General features: G+C 38.2%; 1 protein-coding gene across 4 annotated transcripts in view; it reads right to left on the bottom strand.

Moving 5' to 3' along the window:
- Window positions 1-21,486, bottom strand: part of TMLHE (trimethyllysine hydroxylase, epsilon) — a 117,945-nt gene extending 96,459 nt beyond the window's left edge. The window contains exon 1 of one of the 4 annotated variants that reach the window (XR_001714230.4): window positions 21,295-21,474. The gene's annotated coding sequence lies outside the window, so the exon portion shown is untranslated. Of the gene's footprint in view, window positions 1-21,294 lie in introns of all 4 variants that reach the window. The other 3 variants (XM_016944640.4, XM_016944643.4, XM_054677152.2) reach the window with 3 other exon arrangements.
- Between the last annotated feature and the right edge of the window lie 1,433 nt (window positions 21,487-22,919).

Genomic DNA, 22,919 nt, shown 5'->3' on the forward strand with positions numbered 1-22,919 from the left:
AAGCATGTTCTCTAATCACAATGGAATTAAATTAGAATCAATAGTAGAAAGAAATTTGGGAAATCCACAAATATTTAAAAATTAAGAAAAACATATAAATAATCCATGAGCTAAAGAAGAAACCAAGGGGAAATTTTTTTTGAACTGAATGAAAATAAAACTAATATACCAAAATTTATGGAACACTTCACACCTATTAGAATGGCTATTATCAAAAAGACTAAAGATAACAAGTGTGGTAAGGATGTGGAGAAAAGGGAACCCTTGTACACTTTTGGTGGGAATGTCAATTAGGATAGCCATTATGGAAAACATCGTAATGGTTCCTAAAAAAATTAAAAATGGAATTACCATTTGATCCAGCAATCTCACTTACTGGTATAGCCAAAACATATAAAATCAGTCTGTTGAAGAGACATCTGCACCTCCATGCTCACTGCAACACTATTTACTATAATCAAGATATGAAATCAACCTAAGTATACATCAATAGGTGAAGGTGTAAAGAAAATGTGGTATGTATACACAATGGGATACTATTCAGCCTTAAGAAAGAGGAAAATCTTGTCATTTGCAACAACATGGATGAACCTGGAGGATGTTATGTTAAGGGAACTAAGCCAGGCACAAAATGACAAATACCACCTTATCTGACTTATATGTGTAATCTAAATAACTTGAACTCATAGAAGCAGAGAATAAACTGGTGCTTCTGAGGGGTTGGGTGCAGGGGAGGGGACTGGGGAGATGTTGGTCAAATGATAAACAATTTCAATTTGACAGGAGAAAGGAGTTCAAGACACATGGTGACTATATTTGATAACAATGTACTGTTATTAGCAAGATGTCAAAATAGGAGATTCCAGGCTTTACTTCTCTCCATAGAAAGTGCAACTAGCAACTATCAACAGACCAAAACATCTTTGTGAAAACCCCAAAACTTGGGAAAAGCCTGAGACACCCATGTGGACCACAGAACTAAATAAAAACCCATTAGAAGGATAAGAGGAATGATCCCACTTTGACTTCAAGGCATCTCCTACTCCCCTAAGTTGGCACAGTGCCATACAGAGACAGTTCTCCTGGGCTTACAGTTTCTACAGTGGGAAAAGAGAACCAGAGGCAGACAACTAGATTTCTAGCATTCCAAGATGCTCCCCAGGAAGCCCACTCTAGTCTCACCTCATGGGGAACAGAAAGAATAATGACACAGCTAGACTGCCTTGGGTCAAGTAGAAACAAAGAAAGGAGGCAGAGCTCATAACCACCAGTGTGTGAATCTTGGTGATAGCTCTGGGCTCCTGCTAGCAGTGGTGCCCTGTCAGATGTACCAGCCAATGGCATAGCCCACCCACAAAGTAGAGCTGATTGCTCCCAGAAGCACAGTGGGAAGTTCAATCTGGCTTAAGTCTCTAGGATGGCCAGCCTCCATGTCCAGCCTCAGACTCCCCAAGGCCCCTTCCAGGGAGAGAGTTGCCCATCACAGCACATTTTGGCAAAGCACAGGGGCTAGACCTGCCCCCATCTGGGAGAACAAACAGCAGCTTGGCTCAGCCACAAACCCCATCTGAAAACCCCACCCAGACAGGGAGGCAAACCTCAACTATGCATTTCTACTGAGCATAGAAGATACTCCCAACCATTCCAAGCAGCAACTCTGCCTAATCTTGGAGACCAGCCTGCACCCCTGGCCCAACCACAGAAATCAAATGGTGGTAATGTCCAGCCAAGGAATACACCCTGTGTTCCAGCCTGATCAGAGGTGATTGTAAAGCCCAGCCAACAACTCTGCCTGATTTCAGAGCTCAGCCAGTGATGCCATAAGATATTGAAGCCCAGCCAGCAGCCTCATATGACCTCAGAGCAAAGGCAGCAGCCCACCAAGCTAGAAAATACAACAGCAAGCTCTGACTTCCCAGGCTTGTTACCAGATGGCCCCGTCCAGTATCACAGGCTAGACAATAGTGAAGGTCCATCCCTGCCAAAGAACACCTGTAAAGGTTGGAAGAGGTGGTTGCCTCCTCAAATGTAAAGACACCAACATAAAGAAACAAGAATTAAGAAGAATCAAGGAATCATTACATCTCCAAAAGAAACTAATAAAACTCCAACAATGGGTCCTACAGAAATGGAGATCTATATAATGACTGACAAAGAATTCAGAATAATCCTCTTTAAAAAGTTCAGTGAACTACAATAATATATGGATAAAAAATTAAATGAAATTTGGAAAACAATACATGAACAAAATAAGAAGGCTGACAAAGAAATAGAAACAATTTTTTAAAAATAAAAATCTTAGAGATGAAGAACTCAATGAATGAACTGAAAATTTCAATAGAATATATCAGTAGCAGGCTCTATAAATCCAAGAAAAAAAAAAACAATCAGTGAGCTCAAAGACAGAACGTTTGAAATAATGCAGTCAGAGAGCAAAAAGAAAAAAGAATGCAGAAAGCCTATGAGAATTATGGAACACAATCAAGAGACTTAACATTTGCATAATAATAATAATACATGAAGAAGAACAGAGAGGAAAAGAGCCAGAAAGGCTATTTAAGGAAATAATGGCTAAAACCTTTCCAAATCTGGGGGAAGATGCCAAAAGTCTGGCAAAGGAAGCATACAGACCTGCAATCAAATTAAACCCAAAGAGGAGCTCACCAAGACACAATAATCAAACTGTCAAACTTCGAAGACAAATAAAAAGTTCTGAAAGCATCAAGATATAAGAAACACATCACATACAAGGGAATATCAATATGGCTATCAGCATATCAGATGTTTTAGCAGAAACTCTGCAGGTCAGGAGAAAATGGGATGATAAATTCAAAGTGCCAAAGTGGGGAGGGGGAAACCTAGCAACCAAGATTACTTTAACTGGCAAATCTGTCCTTCAAAAATGAGGAAGCAATTTTTAAAAAAAAGAAAAAAATGAGGGAGAAGGAAAAGCTTTCTCAGACAAACAAAAGCTAAGAGAGTTCATCACCACTAGGCCTGCCCTGCAGGAATTACTAAAGGGAGTTATTTAAGCTAAAACAGAAGGCCACTAATTAATAACATAAAACATATGAAAATGCAAAACTTAATGGTATAAGTAATACAGTTACATATAGAATAGGAGTATAATGATGGTGTGTAAAGCAATTTTACCTCAAGTACAATGGCTAAAAGTCAAAACTATGAAAAATAACTATAATTAAAATAAATTATCAAGGGATATAAATTACAAAATGCTGTAAATTTTGACACCAAAACCAAAATGTGTGTGTTCAGGGGAATAAAAGTGTAGAGCTATATGTGATAAAAGTTAAGTTCTTATCAGCTTAAATTCACCTATTATAAGATGTTTTATGTAAGCCTTATGATAACAACAAAGTGAAAAATCTATAGTACAGCTGACTCTTGAGCAACATGGTTTGAACTGCATGGGTCCACTTATACACAGAATTTTTTCAACATGTTTGAAAAATTTTTTGAAATTTGCAACAATCTACAAAAACTTACAAACCATGTGGCCTAGAAATATAAAAATTTAAGAAAAGGGTATGTCACAAATGCATAAAATATATTTAGATGCTAGTCCATTTTATCATTTACTACCATAAAATATATACAAATATGTTATAAAAAGTTAAAATTTGTCAAAATTTACAAACACAGACTGTACATGATGCCATTCACAGTCAAGATAAATGTAAACAAGTATAAAGATGCAGTATTAAATCATAACTGCATAAAATTTACTGTAGTTATACTACTATAATAATTTCATAGACACCTCTTGTTGCCATTGTGGGTGGGCTTAGGTATTATGAGTATCCACTTAAAAAGCTGTGTGATGCTAATCATCTCCACAAGAGCAGTTCATGTCTGCAGTAAATTGCATATCATAGTAAGAAGTGATCTCTCATGATTCTCACATATTTTTCATTGTATTTAGTGCAATGCCATAAACCTTAAACATCATGGGATCCATACAAAGTGCCACTTGTGATGTTGGAAGTGCTTCCAAGAAGCAGAGAAAAGTCATGACATTACAAGGAAATGTTTAGTTACTTGATATGTACTGTATGTAGATTGAGGTCTGCAACTGTGGTTGTCCACCATTTCAAGATAAATAAACCCAGTTAAGGACCATTGTAAATAAAGAAAATTCATGAAGCTGTGGCTGCAGCTATGCCAGCAGGCACAAAAACCTTGTACCTTTTGTGAAATACCTTTTAATCTCATTTTGAAAATGTAGTTTTTATATGGGTACAGGATTTCTATGAGAAAGGCATACCTATAGATTCTAATATGATTTGAGGAAAATTGAAGTGATTATATGACAAGATAAGGCAAACGAAAAGGTGAAGGATCTAAAGCTGGAAAATTTAATGCCAGCAAAGGATGGTTTGACAATTTCAGACAGAGGTTTGGCATTAAAAATGTTAAGAGAAGCAGCTTCTACTGACTAAGAGGCAGCAGATGATTTCTGAGATACCATTAAGAAAATCACCCAAGAGAAAGGCTATCTATATGAACAAGGTTTTAATGTAAATAAATGTGCCCTATACTGAAAAAAAGATACCATGAAGGACATTTATTAGTAAGGAAGAGAAGTGAATATCAAGATTTAAGGCAGGAATGGATAGGCTAACTCTACTGCTTTGTGCAAATGCAGTCAGGTTTATGATCAGGATTTTCCTTATCTATAAAGCTGCTAATCTCTGAGCTTTGAAGGGAAAAGATAAACACCAGTTGTCAGTATTTTGATTGTACAACAAAGCCTGGACAACAAGAAACCTTTTTCTGGATTGGTGCCATTGATGCTTTGTCCTTGCAGTCAGAAAGTACCTTATCAGTAAGATACTGACTTTTAAAGTTCTTTTGATATTGGACAATGTCCCTGGACACCCAGAACCCCCATGAGTTCAACACCAAAGGCGTTTAAGGGGTCTACTTGCCTCCAAATACAATGTCTCTAATTCAGTCCCTAGATCAGAGGGTCATAAGGGCCTTTAAGGCTCATTACACCCAGTACTCTATAGAAAGAATTGTCAATGCTATGAAAGAGAACCCCAATAAAGAGAACATCATGAAAGTCTGGAAGGATTACAACATTAAAGAATTCCCCCATGTGTATCAAAAGAAAGAAATGAGGCTATTTTGACCTGACTTATTCTTAGGAACCTCAGTCAGTTGCCCAATACACTGTCCCCTAAATGCTAACATTATCTAATACTTTCAAGGGTTGTTGTTCAACTTCTCAGAATTTACTCTTCAAAATATATGTTTGTCAGTTCCCCAATCTTTTGGCGCCTCTTATGTTTTCTGTAGTTTCCATAATTCCTGACAGTGACTATACTCAGGAATACATTTCTTCTAAGTATACGAACTCATTGAAATAGGCTCAGTGTTTCTTTTTTTTAAAATTCTATTATTATTACACTTTAAGTTTTAGGGTACATGTGCATAATGTGCAGGTTTGTTACACATGTATACATGTGCCATGTTGGCGTGCTGCACCCATTAACTCGTCATTTAGTGTTAGGTATATCTCCTAATGCTATCCCTCCCCCCACCCCACAACAGTCCCCAGTGTGTGATGTTCCCCTTCCTGTGTCCATGTGTTCTCATTGTTCAATTCCCACCTATGAGTGAGAACATGCGGTGTTTGGTTTTTTGTCCTTGCGATAGTTTGCTGAGAATGATGGTTTCCAGTTTCATCCATGTCCCTACAAAGGACATGAACTCATCATTTTTTATGGCTGCATAGTACACATGAAAAAATGCTCATCATCACTGGCCATCAGAGAAATGCAAATCAAAACGACAATGAGATACCATCTCACACTAGTTAGAATGGCAATCATTAAAAAGTCAGGAAACAACAGGTGCTGGAGAGGATGTGGAGAAATAGGAACGCATTTACACTGTTGGTGGGATTGTAAACTAGTTCAACCATTGTGGAAGTCAGTGTGGCGATTCCTCAGGGATCTAGAACTAGAAATGCCATTTGACATAGCCATCCCATTACTGGGTATATACCCAAAGGATTATAAATCATGCTGCTATAAAGACACATGCACACGTATGTTTATTGTGGCACTATTCACAATAGCAAGGACGTGGAACCAGCCCAAATGTCCAACAATGACAGGCTCAGTGTTTCTTAAGCATTTTTTTTACCTAAGCTAATACAAGTTGAGTATCCCAAATTCAAAAATCCAAAATCTGAAACATTTTGAGCACTGACATGAGCTCAAAGGAAATACTCACTGGAGAATTTTGGAATTTGGATTTGGGGATTAAAGATGCTCAACTGGTAAGCATGTAATGCAAATATTCCAAAAAAAACAATCTGAAATGCTTCTAGTCCCAAGCATTTCAGATAAGGAATACTCAACCTGTACATTCTTCAAAATAAAATCCTTTTCAAAAAAAAAAAAAGATGCCATCATTGTTATAGAACAAGGCATGAAAGCCATAAAGCCCCAAACAATAAATTTCTGTTGGAGAAAACTGTGTCCAGATGTTGTACATGACTTCATAGACTTATGACAGAGCCAATTAAGTTAATCATGATGTAGATTGCACATATGGCAAAAGCAGGTGGAAGGGTGAAGGGTTTCAAGATAGGAATATTGGAAAAGTCCAAGAGCTAATAGATACCATGCCACAGGAATTTTAAAATTTTTAAATGACGACTTGATGGAGATGAGTGCTTCCGAACCAGTGCCAGATTATGAGAAAGAAGATGTAGATGAAGCAGTGCCAGCTATAAAGACACATGCACACGTATGTTTATTGCGGCACTATTCACAATAGCAAAGAGTTGGAACCAACCCAAATGTCCAACAATGACAGACTGGATTAAGAAAATGTGGCACATATACACCATGGAATACTATGCAGCCATAAAAAATGATGAGTTCATGTCCTTTGTAGGGACATGGATGAAGCTGGAAACTATCATTCTCAGCAAACTATCGCAAGGACAAAAAACCAAACACCGCATGTTCTCACTCATAGGTAGGAATTGAACAATGAGAACACATGGACATAGGAAGGGGAACATCACACACCGGGGACTGTTGTGGGGTGGGGGGAGGGGGGAGGGATAGCATTAGGAGATATACCTAACGCTAAATGACAAGTTAATGGGTGCAGCACACCAACATGGCACATGTAAACATATGTAACAAACCTGCACGCTGTGCACATGTACCCTAAAACTTAAAGTATAATAATAATAATAATAATAAAGAAATTGACACTAGACAATACAGAAGAAGGGTTCTGATTATTCAAGACTGCTTTTTTACTTCTTTTACAATATGGACTTTTCTATGATATGGGCACTGAAACTAAAGCAAATGGTGGAATAATTGGTACCATATAGGAACATTTTTAGAGAAATGATAAAGCAAAAAATACAGACAGAAATTATGATGTTCTTCTGTAGTTACAACGAGTGTTCCTGCCTCTCCTGCCTCCCGTTCCACCTCCTCCACCCCTTCCACCTCTGCCACTCCTGAGACAGTGAGGTCAACCCCTCCTAGTCCTCCTCCTTCTCAGCCTACTCATCTTCACATAAGAATACAGTATATAATATGTATAACATAAAAAGTATGTGTTAATTGACTGTTTATGTTATCACTGAAGCTTCTGGTCAATAGTAGGCTATTAGTTAAGTTTGGGGGAATAAAAAATTACACATGGATTTTCGACTGTGCAAGAGTCAGAAGCCCTAACCCCCACATTGTTCAAGTGTCAACTGTACTTCTATATTATACAAACTCTTCCTGAGAACAAATAAAGAGAAAATACTCCCATACTCATGTTTAAGGCAAGTATAATCTTTATATCAAAATCAAACCAAGACAACACACTTACAGACCAATCTCACTCACAAACATGCTTGTCAAGAACACAAACAAAATATGTTAGCAGAACAAATCCAAGAAAAAAAGTAAAGACATGAATCATCATGTTCAAGGTTGCTTAAATTTTAGAAAGTATATTATAGAATTCAACAAATTAATAGGTGATAGAAGCAAAATACACTCACTTCAACATGTTCAGAAAAAAATAGATAATATATCCATTCACAATATTTTAAAAGTCTCTCAGTAAATTAGGCATAGAATGGAACTTCCTTAGCCTGTTAAGGGGTACTAAAACATAACAAACATACTTAACAGTAAGATATAAAAGCATTTCCATTTATTTATTGATAGTGAGACAAAACTTGATACAACCATGTTGAAAATGAGTTTGACGTTTTTTATCTAGTAGAGTTGAGGACATGCATACACTTTATCCTAAAGTAGTGGCTTTCAACAGGCATCTTGCCACCATCAACCGGCATCTTGCCATGTCTAGGGAGTGTGTTGGAAATGTGTATGGGGCAGGTTGGTTATCACAATGATTGGAGGGGAATTATTGACATTTAGTGGCATCAGAGATATTAGGCATCCTGAAATGTTCAGGACAGTCCCAGGCAATGGAGAATCCTGCCTAAACTTTTTAATATTAACCTTGACATGCCTACAAATGAAAAACCTGTTTATAATTACCAGAGGCCAGAACCTACCTCCTTTTGTTACATATAAACATGGTATTTTTGCATGAATTTACTATATACTGAATTTTCTAGGAGTAAATCTACCAAGTAAATTGAGAGAACAGTATATTTTCTTTTGTTCAGAAATTTATCCAAAATAATTTTTTTAGAAAATCATGTCACCAATGATAATTACACTTTGTGGTATTATATTTGTAGCTGTCACATTCATGGCGATCAATGTATAGGTGTAAATATTTGGCTACTTCAGGTAGTCATGTTTCAGCATTTACATATTTAAATACATTATTATAAATCACTCGCATTTAATTTTTCCTTTAAATTCTAGTTAGGACATTGTGCTCATATTTTAAATATGTGTATAGGTAGGTTATGCTATCTATGAATTTCACTTCTGGTTAATAAAGAAATTGGTACAAAATATTTGTTATAAAAAGGGAATTGGTAGAGTCTTTCAAGATGGCTGACTAGAGGCACAAGACACTTGACTCCTCCACAAAGAAGAACCAATCAACTGGGAACGACCAACATCACAGCTGACAAAAGTTGCAATACTAGTTGAAGCAAATGAGACCAGCCTAAAATTTAACAGAGTAATCTACTGCACGAGACAGCTATACTGGGCTTTAAATAAGGTCCTACATATCCCTAGGGGTCTCCAAGTCTGTGCACATGCTCGGGAGAAACTGAACAGTGCCTCACTTATCTACTAGTCTTTGCCTAAATGTGTGGTGTTATACAGTAGCAAGTAATAGCAAAGGTAGATTTCTAAACTGCGTGAATCTGGAATGTACGCCCCAGCCCACACATGGATACTTTCAGCAAATTGTGGAACCCTCACTGGCAGAAGGTGTTTAAGCATAACATATGAACAGTCACTGGATGACCACTAAAATATGGCCCAGCAGTGACCCCCTGGAAGCTAGCATAATAACAACAACAACCACCAAAAAAACTGAGTAAAAGCATCAGAGGCCACACCCTGTGGGGGAGGCCAGAAGGCAGTGGAATAGCAAAATGCTGAAAGAAAAATACCCAAAATTTTCAGGTAAGAATTCTATATCCAGCAAAATTATCCTTCAAAAATCAATGTGAAATAAATAAATTCCACAATACACAAAGACAGAGAATTCATTGCTAACAGACCTACCCTACAAAAAATACTAAAGTCCTTGAGCTAAAAGGAAATGACACCAGATGGTAACTTGAATCCATAGGAAGAAATAAAGAGGATTAGTAAAGGTAATTATGTAAGTAAACATAAAAGAGAAAATACATACTTTTCTTACTTTCTTTTAAAGGAAAACTACATAAAACAGTATTTTTAAAACTGTGTTGTTGGGCTTATAACATATTAAGATGTAAAATATACTGCATTAATAGCACAAAGGATGGGTGGAGAAAACTTCCCTGTGTTGCTGAAATTAAATTATTATTAATCTAAAGTAGGTTATTTCAAGTTGACATACATATTGCAATCCCCAGAGCATTCAATTAAAAAGCTCTAGAAATTACAGTAAAAACATCAAAAAAGGATTTAAATGGTATGCAAGAAATTAGCTATATAACATAAAAGAAGGTAATAAAGGAGAAACGGAGGAACAAAGAAGTCAAGAAACATTAATGAAATAAATGAATAAAGCCAGATGTACATCTATAAGTATAAATGGGTTAAACAGTCCAATCAAAACAAACATTGTGAGACTGGATGAAAAACACACTCCAAGGATATGCCATCTACAATAATGGAAAGACACACTTTAAATGTGAAGACATAAACAGGTTAAAAGAATAAAAGAATGAAAAAATTGTATAAAAAAAAGAGCAACCATAAAAGAGCTGGAGTGGTTAGACTGATATCTAGTATCAGACAAAATGGACTTTAAGAAAAAAATGTTATAGAAAAAGAAGGACATTTTATAATGATGAAAGGTTCTATTCATCAGGAAGATATGTAACTATAAACATATACACATCTGACAACAAAACTCTCCCCAACTAATTCTATGAGGCTGGTCTCTGACATCAAACAAAACAAATACATTATAAGAAAAGAAGCCTACAATTCAACTTCCCTTATGAATACAAATGCAAAATTCCTTAACAAGATGTTAGCAAATCAAATCCACCAGTATTTCAAAAAGGATTATATATCATGACAAAGAGAGATTTATTCCAGGAAGGCAAGGTTCGTTTAACACCCCCAAATTAAGGTAATACCCTATGTTACATTAGTTAATAATGTATCGTGTAGAATAAAGGACAAAAACCACATGATCATTTCAATAGATGCAGATAAACCATCTGACAAAATCTAACAGTCATTCATGATCAAACATAAAAACTTAACCAATTAGTAAAACTTCCTCAACCTGATAAAGAACATCTACGAAAAATGCACATCTAACATCACATTTAGTGATGAAGGATTGAATATTTCCCCTAAGACCAGAAAAAAAACAAAGATGTTCACTCCTGTCATTCCTATTCAACATTATACTGGAGATGCTAGCCAGGGGAATTAGGCAAGGAAAAGAAGTAAAAGGTATCCAGGCTGGGGAAAAAAAATAAGTCAAACTTTCCTTGACATAATCCTGAATGAGAAAACCCTAAGGAATATACCCACACACTCACATGCACACATACACATGGACACGCACACACACAATATTAAAACTAATAATTCTACTCAACAAAGTCACAGGATACCAAATCAACATGCACAAAGTCAATTTGTATTTCTATACACTTGCAAAAAATCATAAAGTGATATTATAAAAAATAATTCACAATAGTACCAAAAATTAAATACTTGGGAATAAATGTAACAAAAAAGTAAAAGATTTTTACACTGAAAACTACAAAACATTGTTGAGGAAAATTAAAGAAGATCTGAATAAATGGAGAGGTATTTCAAGTTCATGGATTGAAAAATCCAATACTGTTAGTTGGCAGTTCTCCCCATACTGATGTATAGATTCAGTGCAATCGCTACCAAAATCAAAGCAGAGGCTGGGCATGATGGTTCATGCCTATAATCCCAGTACTTTGGGAGGCCAAGGCAGGAGGATAGCTTAAGCCCAAGAGTTTGAGACCAGCCTGGGCAAAATAGGGAGACCACATCTCTACAAAAATATTGTTAAAATAGCCAGGCATAGTGATGCACATCTGTAGTCCCAGGCACTCAGGAGACTGAGGTGGGAGGATCGTTTGAGCCTGGGAGGTTGAGGATCCAATGAGCTGCAACTGTGTCACTGCACTCCAGCCTGAGCAACAGAGCAAGACCCTGTCGAAAGAAAGAAAGAAAAGAAAGAAGAAAAGGAAAGAAAGAATGAAAGAAAGAAAGAAAGAGTGACAAGATGATCCTAATATTTATATGGAAATGGGAAGAACCCAGAATACCCAAAACAATGTTGAAAAAGAAGAACAAAATTTGAGGATTCACCTTTCTCAATTTAAATACATATTACAATGCCACAATAGTCAAGACAGTAGGGACTGGCATAAGAATAGAAATATAAACTAATGGAACACAATTGAGAGGTCGGATATAAACCCTTATATTTATGGTAAATTGGTTTTCAAAAAAGGTTCCAAGTCAATTCAACAGGAAAAGGTTAGTTTTTCAACAAATGATGATAGTACAGTTGGATATCCATATGCAAAAAGATTAATGAAGACCTTCACCTTACACCATACACAAAATAACACAGAATGAATCAGAGTCATAAACGAAAGAGGTAAAAGTATAAAACTTTTAGAAACATAGGAAAACCTTCATGATATTGGGTTAGGCAAAGAATTATTAGATACAACATCAAAAAACACAATTGACAAAAGAAAAAAAATAACTTGGACTTTATCAAAAATAAAGAACCGAGAGCCCCTCTGCCACTGCCATTGCAGCAGCTCTGTCCTTGCTGCCCTAAGACTGGGGAAGGAATAAAGAGCCTGAGGGATTTACTTGCACCTCCAACATGCCACAGTTGCCATACAGAATAGAGCCAAGTCTCTCATCTCTGTGAGCCTCCAACCCCCTGGTCTTCACCAAGCAGGGCCCCTGGCTTGGGCCCACAGAACAGCTGCCCTACCTCATGGCTGAACATTCCCATTGTCAGTGGCTCTGTGTTGCTCTGGGGTGGAGCTCCCAGAGGCAAATGAAATGCCCTCTGAGACTGCCACTGCAGTGGTACTGCCTTTGCTGCCCTTGGATTGGGGAAGGAACAAAGACCCTGAGTGCTGTACTCATACCTCCATCATGCCACAGCCAACCTAAGAAGAGGCTAGTCTGTCTTCCCTGTGAGCTCCCTTCTCCCCCTCCCCATTCATCACCAGGCAGGGCTCCCTGGCTCGGGCCCACAATGCAGCCACTCCACCCCAGGATGAATGCTCCAAATGATAGTAGTTCTGCATTTCTCTGGAGTGGAGACCCAAAAGACAAGTGAAAGGCCCTCTGCAATTGCCACTGCCAAGGTCCCTGCCCCTGCTGCTCCCAAGCTGGGGAGGGAACACAAAGCCTGAGCTCATCTGAAGGCTGCATGTGAAGCCCAAGAGTGTCAAGCCAAGCTCTGCAGCCAGCACTCAAGTGGGAGAGGAGCCCACACCCTCAGAGCACCAAGAGGGAGCATGGCCGCAAACACAAGGAAATAGAGGAGTCATGTGGCTGAGCAAGAGCCTACCTAATGGCCATTACACTTAAGCACCATCTACTGAATCACAGCCCAAATTTTGACACCAAAAATACTTACCTAATATATCCCTCTGTGAAACGAAGAACAAGAATTCAGCTACAAATAAAGACCCCGCACAAAGCTCCAGCACTCTGACAATGTCCAGAAATGAGGTCAACTGACTATACTCAAATTACACCACAGTTAAAGAAACATTAGCCCACACACAGGAGAAAGAACCAGCACAAGAACTCTGGCAACCCACAAAGCCAGAGTGTCTTTTTTCCTCCAAACAACACTAGTTCCCCAGCAAGGATTCTTAACCAGGCTGAAATGGCTAAAATGGCAGATATAGAATTCAGAATGTGGATAGGAATTAAGATCATTTGAGATCCATGAGAAAGTGGAAACTGAATCCAAGGAATTTAAGGATTATAATAAAACAATACAGGAGCTGAAAGATGAAATGGCCATTTTAAGAAAGAACCAAACTAATATGATAGAGCTGAAAAACATAATACTGTCCATGAAAATTTCCCAAACCTCACTAGAAAGGACAACATTCAAATTCAGGAAATTCAGAGAACCTCTGCAAGAACTATACAAAAGGACCATCCCCAAGACACATAGTCATCAGATGCTCCATCAGGCTAACAGCGACCTTTCAGCAGAAATCTTGCAAGTCAAAAGAGATTGGGGGCCTAGATTCAGCATTCTTAAAGAAAAGAAACTCCAACCAAGAATTTCATATCCAGCCAAACTAAGCTTCATAAGCAAAGGAGAAATAAGATCTTTTTTATAGACAAGCAAATGCTAAGGGAATTCATTACCATCAGGCCTGCCTTACAAGAGGTCCTTAAGGGAGTGCTAAATATGGAAACAAAAGACTATTACTGGCCACCACAAAAACACACTTAAAGACATAGGCCACTGACACTATAAAGCAACCACGTGATCAAGTATACATAATAACTAGCTAACAACATGATGCCAGGATCAAATCTGCACATATCAATATTAATCTTAAGTGTAAATGGGCTAAATGCCAAAATTAAAAGGTATCCAAGTGGCAAATTGGATAAAGAAGCAAGACCCAGTGGTATGCTGTCTTCAAGAGTCCCATCTCACATACATCACATACAATGACACCCATAGACTCAAAGTAAATGGATGGAGAAAAACCTACAAAGCAAACAAAGAACAAAAAAAAGCAGGGATTACTATTTTAATTTCAGACAAAATAGACATTAAACCAACAATGATGAAAAAAGGCAAAGAAGGACATTACAAATGGTAAAGAGTCAACAAGAAGACTTAACTATCCTAAATATATATGCACCCAACACAGGAGCACCCAGATTCATAAAACCAGTTTTCAGAGACCTATGAAGAAACTTAGATAACTATACAATAATAGTGGGAGATTTCAATACCCCACTGACAGTATTAGACAGATCCTTGAGGCAGAAAACTAACAAAGATATTTGGGACCTGAACTCAGCATTTGATCAAGTGGAGCTAACAGACATCTACACAACAATCCACCCAAAAACAACAGACTATACATTCTTCTCATCTGCAGATAACACATACTCTATTGTCCACACAGTCAGCCATAAGACAATTCTCAGCAAATTAAAAATTTTTTAAACCAACAAAAACAAAAATCGTACCAGCCACATTCTCAGACCACAGCACAATAAAAATAGAAATCTATACCAAGAAGATTGGTCAAAACTATAAAATTACATGGAAATTAAACAACCTGCTCCTGAATGACTTTTGAGTAAACAGTGAAATTAAGTCAGACATCAATAAATTCTTGGAAACTAATGACAACAAAGATACAACATGTCAGAATCTCGGAGACATAGCTAAAACAGCATCAAGAGGAAAGATTATAGCATTCAATGATAAAAAAAAGAATGAAATCAATGAGGCTGGTTCCTTGAAAGAATAAATAAGACAGATGGACTGCTAGCTAGACTAACAAAGAAAAAAAGAGAAGACACAAGTAACCAAAAACAGAAATGATAAAGGGGACATCATCACCAACCCCACAGAAATACAAAAAAAAAAAAAAACCCATCAGAGACTATTATGAACATCTTTCTGCACACAAACTAGAAAACCTAGAATAAACTGATAAATTCCTGGAGACATACAACCTCCTAAGACTGAACCAAGAAGAAATACAAACCCTGAGCAGACCAATAACGAGTTCCAAAATTGAATCAGTAATGAAAAGCCTACCAACCAGAAAAAAACGCAGGTCCAGAAGGATTCATAGTTGAATTCTACCAGACATATAAAGAAGAGCTGGTACCATTCCTATTGAAACTATTCCAAAGAATTGAGGAGGGACTCCTCCCTAACTCCTTCTTTGAGGCCAGTATCATGCTGATACCAAAACCTGGCAAGGACACAACAAAAAAGGAAAACTTCAGGCCAATATCCATGAAGAAAGTAGCATGTCAAAAAGCTAATTCACCAAGATCAAGCAGGCTTTATCCCTGGGATGCAAGGTTGGTTCAATGTATGCAAATCAATGAATGTTATTAATCACATAAACAAAACTAAAAACAAAAATCACATGTTCATTTCAATAGATGCAGAAAAGCCTTTTGATAAATTTCAGCATCTATTCATGTTAAAAACCCTCAAAAAACTAGGCACTGAAGGAACATACCTCAAAATAATAAGAGCTATCTATGACAAACCCACAGCCAACATATACTGAATGAGCAAAACTGGAAGCATTCTCCTTGAGAACTGGAACAAGACAAGGATGCCCACTCTCAACATGCTACTGGAAGTCTTGGCCAGAGCAATCAGGCAAAAGAAAGAAAAAAAAGGCATCCAAATAGGAAGAAAGGAAGTCAAACTATCTATGTTTGCAGACAATATTATTTTATACATAGAAAACCCCATTGTCTCTGACAAAAATCTCCTAGATCATATCAACAACTTCAGCAAAGTTTCAGCCTACCAAATCAATGTACAAAAATCAGTAGCATTTCTATACATCAATAATGTCCAAGCTGAGAACCAAATAAAAAATGCAATCCCATTCACAATAGACATAAAAAAAATAAAATACCTGAGAATACAGCTAACCTGGGAGATGAAAGATATCTGCAATGAGAATTACAAGACACTGCTGAAAGAAATCAGAGATGACACAAACAAATGAAAAATCATTCCATGCTCACGGATAGGAAGAATCAATATTGTTAAAATAGCCATACTGCTCAAAGCATTTTATAGATTCAATGCTATTCTTATCAAACTACCAATGGCATTCTTCACATAATTAAAAAAAATTATTCTAAAATTCTTATGGAACCAAAAAGGAGCCCAAATAGCCAAAGAAATCTAAAGCAAAAATACAAACTTGGAAGCATCACATTACTTGATTTCAAACTATAGAAGTCTACAGTAACCAAAAGAGCATGGTACTGGTACAAAAACAGACATATAGACCAATGGAACAAAATGGAGAGCCCAGAAATAAAGTTGTGTGCCTACAGCCATCTGATCTTTGACGCTGATGAAAACAAGTAATGGGATAGATACTCCCTATTCAATAAATGGTGCTAGGATTGCTGGTTGCTGTGTGCAGAAGATAGAAACCAGACCCCTTCTTTACACCATATACAAAAATCAACCCAAAATGGATTAGACTTAAATGTAACAACTAAAACCATAAAAACCCTTGAAGAAGACCTAGGCAATACCATTCTAGACATGGGCCCTGTCAAATATTTCATGACAAAGACATCAAAAGCAATGGCAATAATAATAAAAACGGATAAATAGCACCTAGTTAAACTGAAGAGCTTCTGTACAGCAAAATAACCTATCAATAGAGTAAATAGACAACACACAGAATGGGAGAAAATATTTGCAAACTAGGCATCTGACAAAGTTCTAATATCTAGAATCTATAAGGCACTTAAATTAACAAGCAAAAACCAAACAACCTCATTAAAAAGTGGGCAAAGGATATGAACAAACACTTTTCAAAAGAAGACATACATGTGGTCAACAAGCATATGAAAAAATGCTCAACATCACTAATCAATGAAAACCACAACGAAATACCATCTTACACCAGTCAGGATGGCTATTAGTAAAAAGTCAAAAATAACAGATGTTGGCAATGGTGCAAAGAAAAGGGAACACTTATACACTGCTGGTGGGAATGTCAGTTAGTTCAGCCACTGTGGGAAGCAGTTTGACAATCCCTCAAAGAACTTAAGACAGAACTACCATTTGACCCAGCCATCCATTATTGGGTATATACCCAAAGAAATATAAATCATTCTGCCATAAAGACACATGCATGCATATGTTCCTCACAACACTATTCACAACAGCAATGACATGGAGTCAACCTAAATGCCCATCAGTGGTATATGGAATAAAGAAAATTTGGTACATATACACCATGGAATACTATGCAGCCACAAAAAGAATGAGATCATGTCCTTGGCAACAACATGGATGGAGTTGGAGGCCATTATTCTAAGCAAAGTAACACAGGAACAGAAAACCAAACACCACTTGTTCTCAGTTATAAATGGGAGCTAATATTGAGTACACATGGACATGAAGAAGGGGACAATAGACACGGGGGCCTACTTGAGGATGGAGATTGGGAGGAGGGTGAGGATCAAAAAACTACCTATTGGGTACTATGCTTATTGCCTGTGTGATGAAATAATATGTACGCCACACCCCTGTGACACACAATTTATCTATGGAACCAACCTGCCCCTGTACCTCTGAAACTAAAATAAAAGTAAAATAAATAAAAACCTTTGCCTTTCAACATACAGTAGTAAGAAAATGAAAAGACAAACCACAGACTTGGAGAAAATATTTTCAAACTACATATCTGATAAAGGACTTGTATATAAGCAACTCTTACATCTGAATAGTAAGGAAGCAAACAACCTAATCAGAAATGGGCAAAATATGTGAGGAGACATTTCTCCAAAGAACATATACAAATATCTAACAAGCAAATAAAAAGATGCTCAATTAGCCATTAAGGAAATGCAAATCTAAATCACAATGAGATACTTCTCCACACCCTCAAGAATAGCTACACATTTGAAAAAAACAAAACGAAACGGGGAAATAACAAATATGGTGATGATGTGAAGAAATACATTGCTGGTGGTTCATATAAATCTAATAACTGTAAAATAGTACAGCCCCTTGGGAAAACCGTTTGGCAGAAAATTAAACATACAGTTATAATATGACCAAGTAATTCCACTCATAGGTGTTTAACCAAGAGAATTGAAAACGAATGTCCACCCAAAAACTTGCACACAAACGTTCATAGCAGCTTTATTCATAATAGCCAAAAGATAGAAACAATCCAAGTGTTCATCAACTGATGACTAGATAGACAAAATGTAGTATACTGATGCAATGGAATATCACTCAGCTATAAAAAGGAATGAAGTATTTATATATGCCACAACATTAATAAACTTTGGAGACATTATTTAGATGAAATTTTCAGGATAGGCAAATCCATAGGCACAGAAAGTAGACTAGTGGTTGTCTGATGCTGGGAGTAGTAATGAAGACTGACTGCAGATGGGCAAGGAAGATGTCACTGACGTGATGCAAATGTTTTAAAATTAGATTGTAGTGATGGTTGCACCACCCAATAAATTTATAAAATCACTTTAAATATGCAAATTTTATGGCATGTAAATTATCCTAAATACAATATTTAAACACTGTGAGCATCAAGAAAAAAAGAGAACTTTCATCTCCTTACTTTGACAATTTATTAGGGATCATACAGAGGTCATTAGGCTGTTTGTTGTTGTTGCTGTGGTGGTGGTGGGTTGTGGTTTTCCCATGAGAGTCGAGGGTCATGCAACCATTTGGTCTTTTAAAATAAAAATTTTTAAATCAATTAAAAAAGAATATTGCTGGCTTGAAATTTGGAGTACTCATGGGACAAAGAGAAGTGGATGGATTTTTTAAAATATTCAGGATGTAGAAGTGACAAGATTTTGTAGCAGTTAGATATAGGGAGTGGGGAAAGGTGAGGAGGCCTCAGACTGAGTATGCTTAAAGTTGAATTCCTGTTGTCCTCCCGAACTGGCTGTCCTGTGCTGCCAATCTCAGTGAATGGATCAGCATCCTGGCACAGAGTTGACATTCATTGATTGCCTTTGGAGTGAATGAACAGAGTATGATGAATAGAGTGAAAATATAGCTAAACAAGGCAGACACCAGGTCCTGCCAAATAGCCAATGCAAAACTCACCCTTCAGGTTGGCTCAGCAGATGTCCAGCATAATTTTTTTCTCACCTTTCAAACCATTTGGGAAATCATGAGGTGTTTTCCTCATCCAGAAGAACACTCACCTACATATCAGCCACTCCTTCCCTAGAACCTACAGGTATGGAGCAGGCTGGGTTTTTTCAAGAGCCTCTTATCCTGTAAATCTTTACACAGGGCAATGGCAGGTGCATGTACAGCCCATATGAGCCCAGGGGATGTTTGGTGTTATAGAAAGGGGATCACAGTGGTGCCCAACTGATGGATCCGTGTTCAGTTTGCAGGAAGAGACTCTTCCCACCAAAGAGGTTTGTTAATCCCGGGGTCCCCCTCCCAGCCCCTGGAGGCATCAGATACAGCTGTCAGAAACATTGTAAACACCCAGTGATCCACTTGGCTGGTTTTACTGTTGTTCCCAGGGTTGACAAGCAGAAATACAGAACAAATGGTGGTTCCTGAAACAGAGGCCAAAACAAGGAAGTGATCTGTTCCAGTCCAAGCTTCCAAGAAATAAAGAACTAGGTGGGGCACACTAAACAAGCCCCCAGACTCAACCACCCCAGTAAACATTCCCTTCATCACACTGGTTATGAGATAAAGTATAAGTTTTTTAAGCCTTATTATAAATAACCTTACTTAACGTCTTCTGGTTGTTGTGAAAATTATAGTATTTTGCAAAATATATGTTCACCATTATCATTACCACCAGTTCCTTAATGAGGAGAAACCAGAAGTTGACACCAAAATGTTGATCCATAATGTTTATAGTCCTTCTTTGTCTTTATAGTTAATGTAAAATAAACTGTATGTAATTTTTACTACAGTGTGTCCTGAAAGGGCAAACCAAGCTACAAGCAACTCTAAAAGACTACTACTGTATGGGAGTGGATTATGAAAGTGTTTCTTAAATATGAGAGCTCAAGTTTTTCTTTCAGCGACTGAGTTAAAGCACCCAACTCATTTATCATGAGACTTTTGCTAGGCAGTGTACTATGTCCACTCAACACACATCATTTTAGGCAATCATCTGGTTAAAACGTTTAATAGTATGGCATTCACAAACCCATTCTTCAGAGTTGACATTCAATTCGTGGTTTGAATGTCGTTTCCAGGGCAGTCAGGAGTATTTAAAGGCTTTTCCATTGTTTTCGGAAGAGAAAGAAAACTTCCTAGCCTAACTTACTTACCCAGAGCCTTGCTCCAGAGGGGGCAGACAAAGGGTAAAATCTGGGCAGAGAACATTAGTGGATATGAGAACGAAAGAAAGTGCTGCAAGATCTTGCAGACAGCTGAGTTCCACCTTCCACTCTACTGCCGAACAAAGTGAGGCAGGAAGAGGGTAGGGACTCGCTGAAAGCTAAACACCAAGTCAGTGACAGATCCAGGGCTGTAAAGTCCGACCGAGATTGAAACAATGTACACTGGGCGTCAGTCCCAACGCGAGCTTGCTCCAGCTCTTCCAGCTCTTCCTGAGCGCTAGGCCCATCTGGCCTCACGCTGATCTCCGGGCAGACTCTGTCGCGCAACTGGCACAGATCGTGACGACAACCCTGCGGCAAGGCAGGAGTGGCCTTCCTCTCCGCCAGGGTTAAGGTGAGTACCACCGCCCTTGGGCCCAGCAGCCCGGGTGAGAGCCTCCGCCGCCCACTGCGACAGGCCTGAAAGCGAGCGCCTGGGCAAACCCACCCGTAGCACCCATGGGGACACCCCTTCCCTGACCCACGGGACGGAACCCACCTGTGCTGGAGGTCGTGACTGCTAACTCCGCAGAGTGGGCAGAATTCCAAGCAAGGAGAGTCTCGGGAGGCAGCCTTTCACCCGCCTTTTGCCTTTTCACCCCCAAAACTGTCGGCCCCACGCTCCCCTCCCCCAGCCCGCTCGGGCCCAGCGGAGAGCCTGTAGGCCCCGCCCCACTCCTTCCGGCCGTGCAGGGTGGGTGCCTCTGGCGCCCGGGACTTCGCCCGGTGCTAGGGCGTCAGTCTCCCATTCGGAAGGACTGGGCCGGGGCACTGTATTCAATCGCCTTTAGTGAACATACTTGAAGCTATAGGTGCAGGGATGAGAAAAAACAGGCCCACAAAGCTATAAAACCTGGGTCCCCTGCCTGCCATTTCAGTGCTCCTCCCGAGTCCTCCCACTACGCTTCTATTTATGGTAGTTTATCGAGGTTTACTAGAACTAAGATTCTACTACCTTTCCACCACTTTCTTGAGTTTATGGAAGTCATATACCGCTCATTACTCCCATCGATTCAGCTGAGCATCTTGAACCCAGGGTCCAGATACAGTGCTATATACAGTGAGCACTAGAAGGGAATACCCATTAGGAATGAACACCTTATGCAGGTAAAAATTTAAGAACGATACATATTACAAAGAAGGACCAAAAAGTATACTGAAATAGTATATGCAATGGAAATCCAAGGCAGATTTAAAAAATGAGAGTAAGAACAACAAAAAAAATCAAATGCATATATACTGAAAATGGGAAATTGTGCAGTATTATATTTATTCGAGATTAAAAGTGTTAATCTAATGTCAAAAAAGCAATAAAGGAATTGGTTTGTAGAAGTCAGGATCAACAAAAGAGAAAAAGCCTCCACACCTTTGCCCTGGAATTCCTTCTGCCATGAATGCTCTTACCCGGCACTTGTTTATTTGGAAAACGGCTACTCGTTATTTTTGACTCAATTTAGATAGCACCTCCTCTGTGAAGCCTTCCCTGTCTTTCCCGGATAAGTTTGTATATTTTTTTTCCCTAGGTCCAGTATGCCCAATGGATCTCGTACAGGTCTCAAGAGTACCACTTACTCTAGATTATAATTTCTCTTTCTGCATGTCTTTGTCCTCTAATGAATAAGTAGCTTCTTGAGAGCAGAAAACTTGTGTTTTTCATATTTGTTCTCCAAGCACAGAGTCTAAAATGTCTATATATTTAATAAATATTTGTTAAAAAATTTCTAGAACCAGTGTGTAAACAAAAGGACATATCCAGAGTGTGAATGTAACATAAAGAGGAAAAACTAAGTACAATGAGAATCTAGATTTAGTCTGGCTGGTATTCATTCATGCAATAAACATTAATGAGTGCCTACTGTATGCCAGGCACTGTACTAAGATCTGGGTGTAAAATGATAAACAAAGCCCAGATATAGTCCATGCCCTTATGCCCTTATGTTTAAAGAACAAATTGGAGTTGGCCAGGCAAATGGGAAAACAAAAAAAGTTTTGGGCAGAAAGAACAGCATGATCCAATGTCCTGTAACAGGAAGATCATAACTGTAGCAATTAGAGTGAATGAGCTCACTTAAAGCTAAGCTGAAATCAACACAAAGTACTCAGAAAAGGCAACAGGTTGATAGA

Source organism: Pan troglodytes, chromosome X (assembly GCF_028858775.2).
Source record: "Pan troglodytes isolate AG18354 chromosome X, NHGRI_mPanTro3-v2.0_pri, whole genome shotgun sequence".
Classification (NCBI taxonomy): Eukaryota; Metazoa; Chordata; class Mammalia; order Primates; family Hominidae; genus Pan; species Pan troglodytes.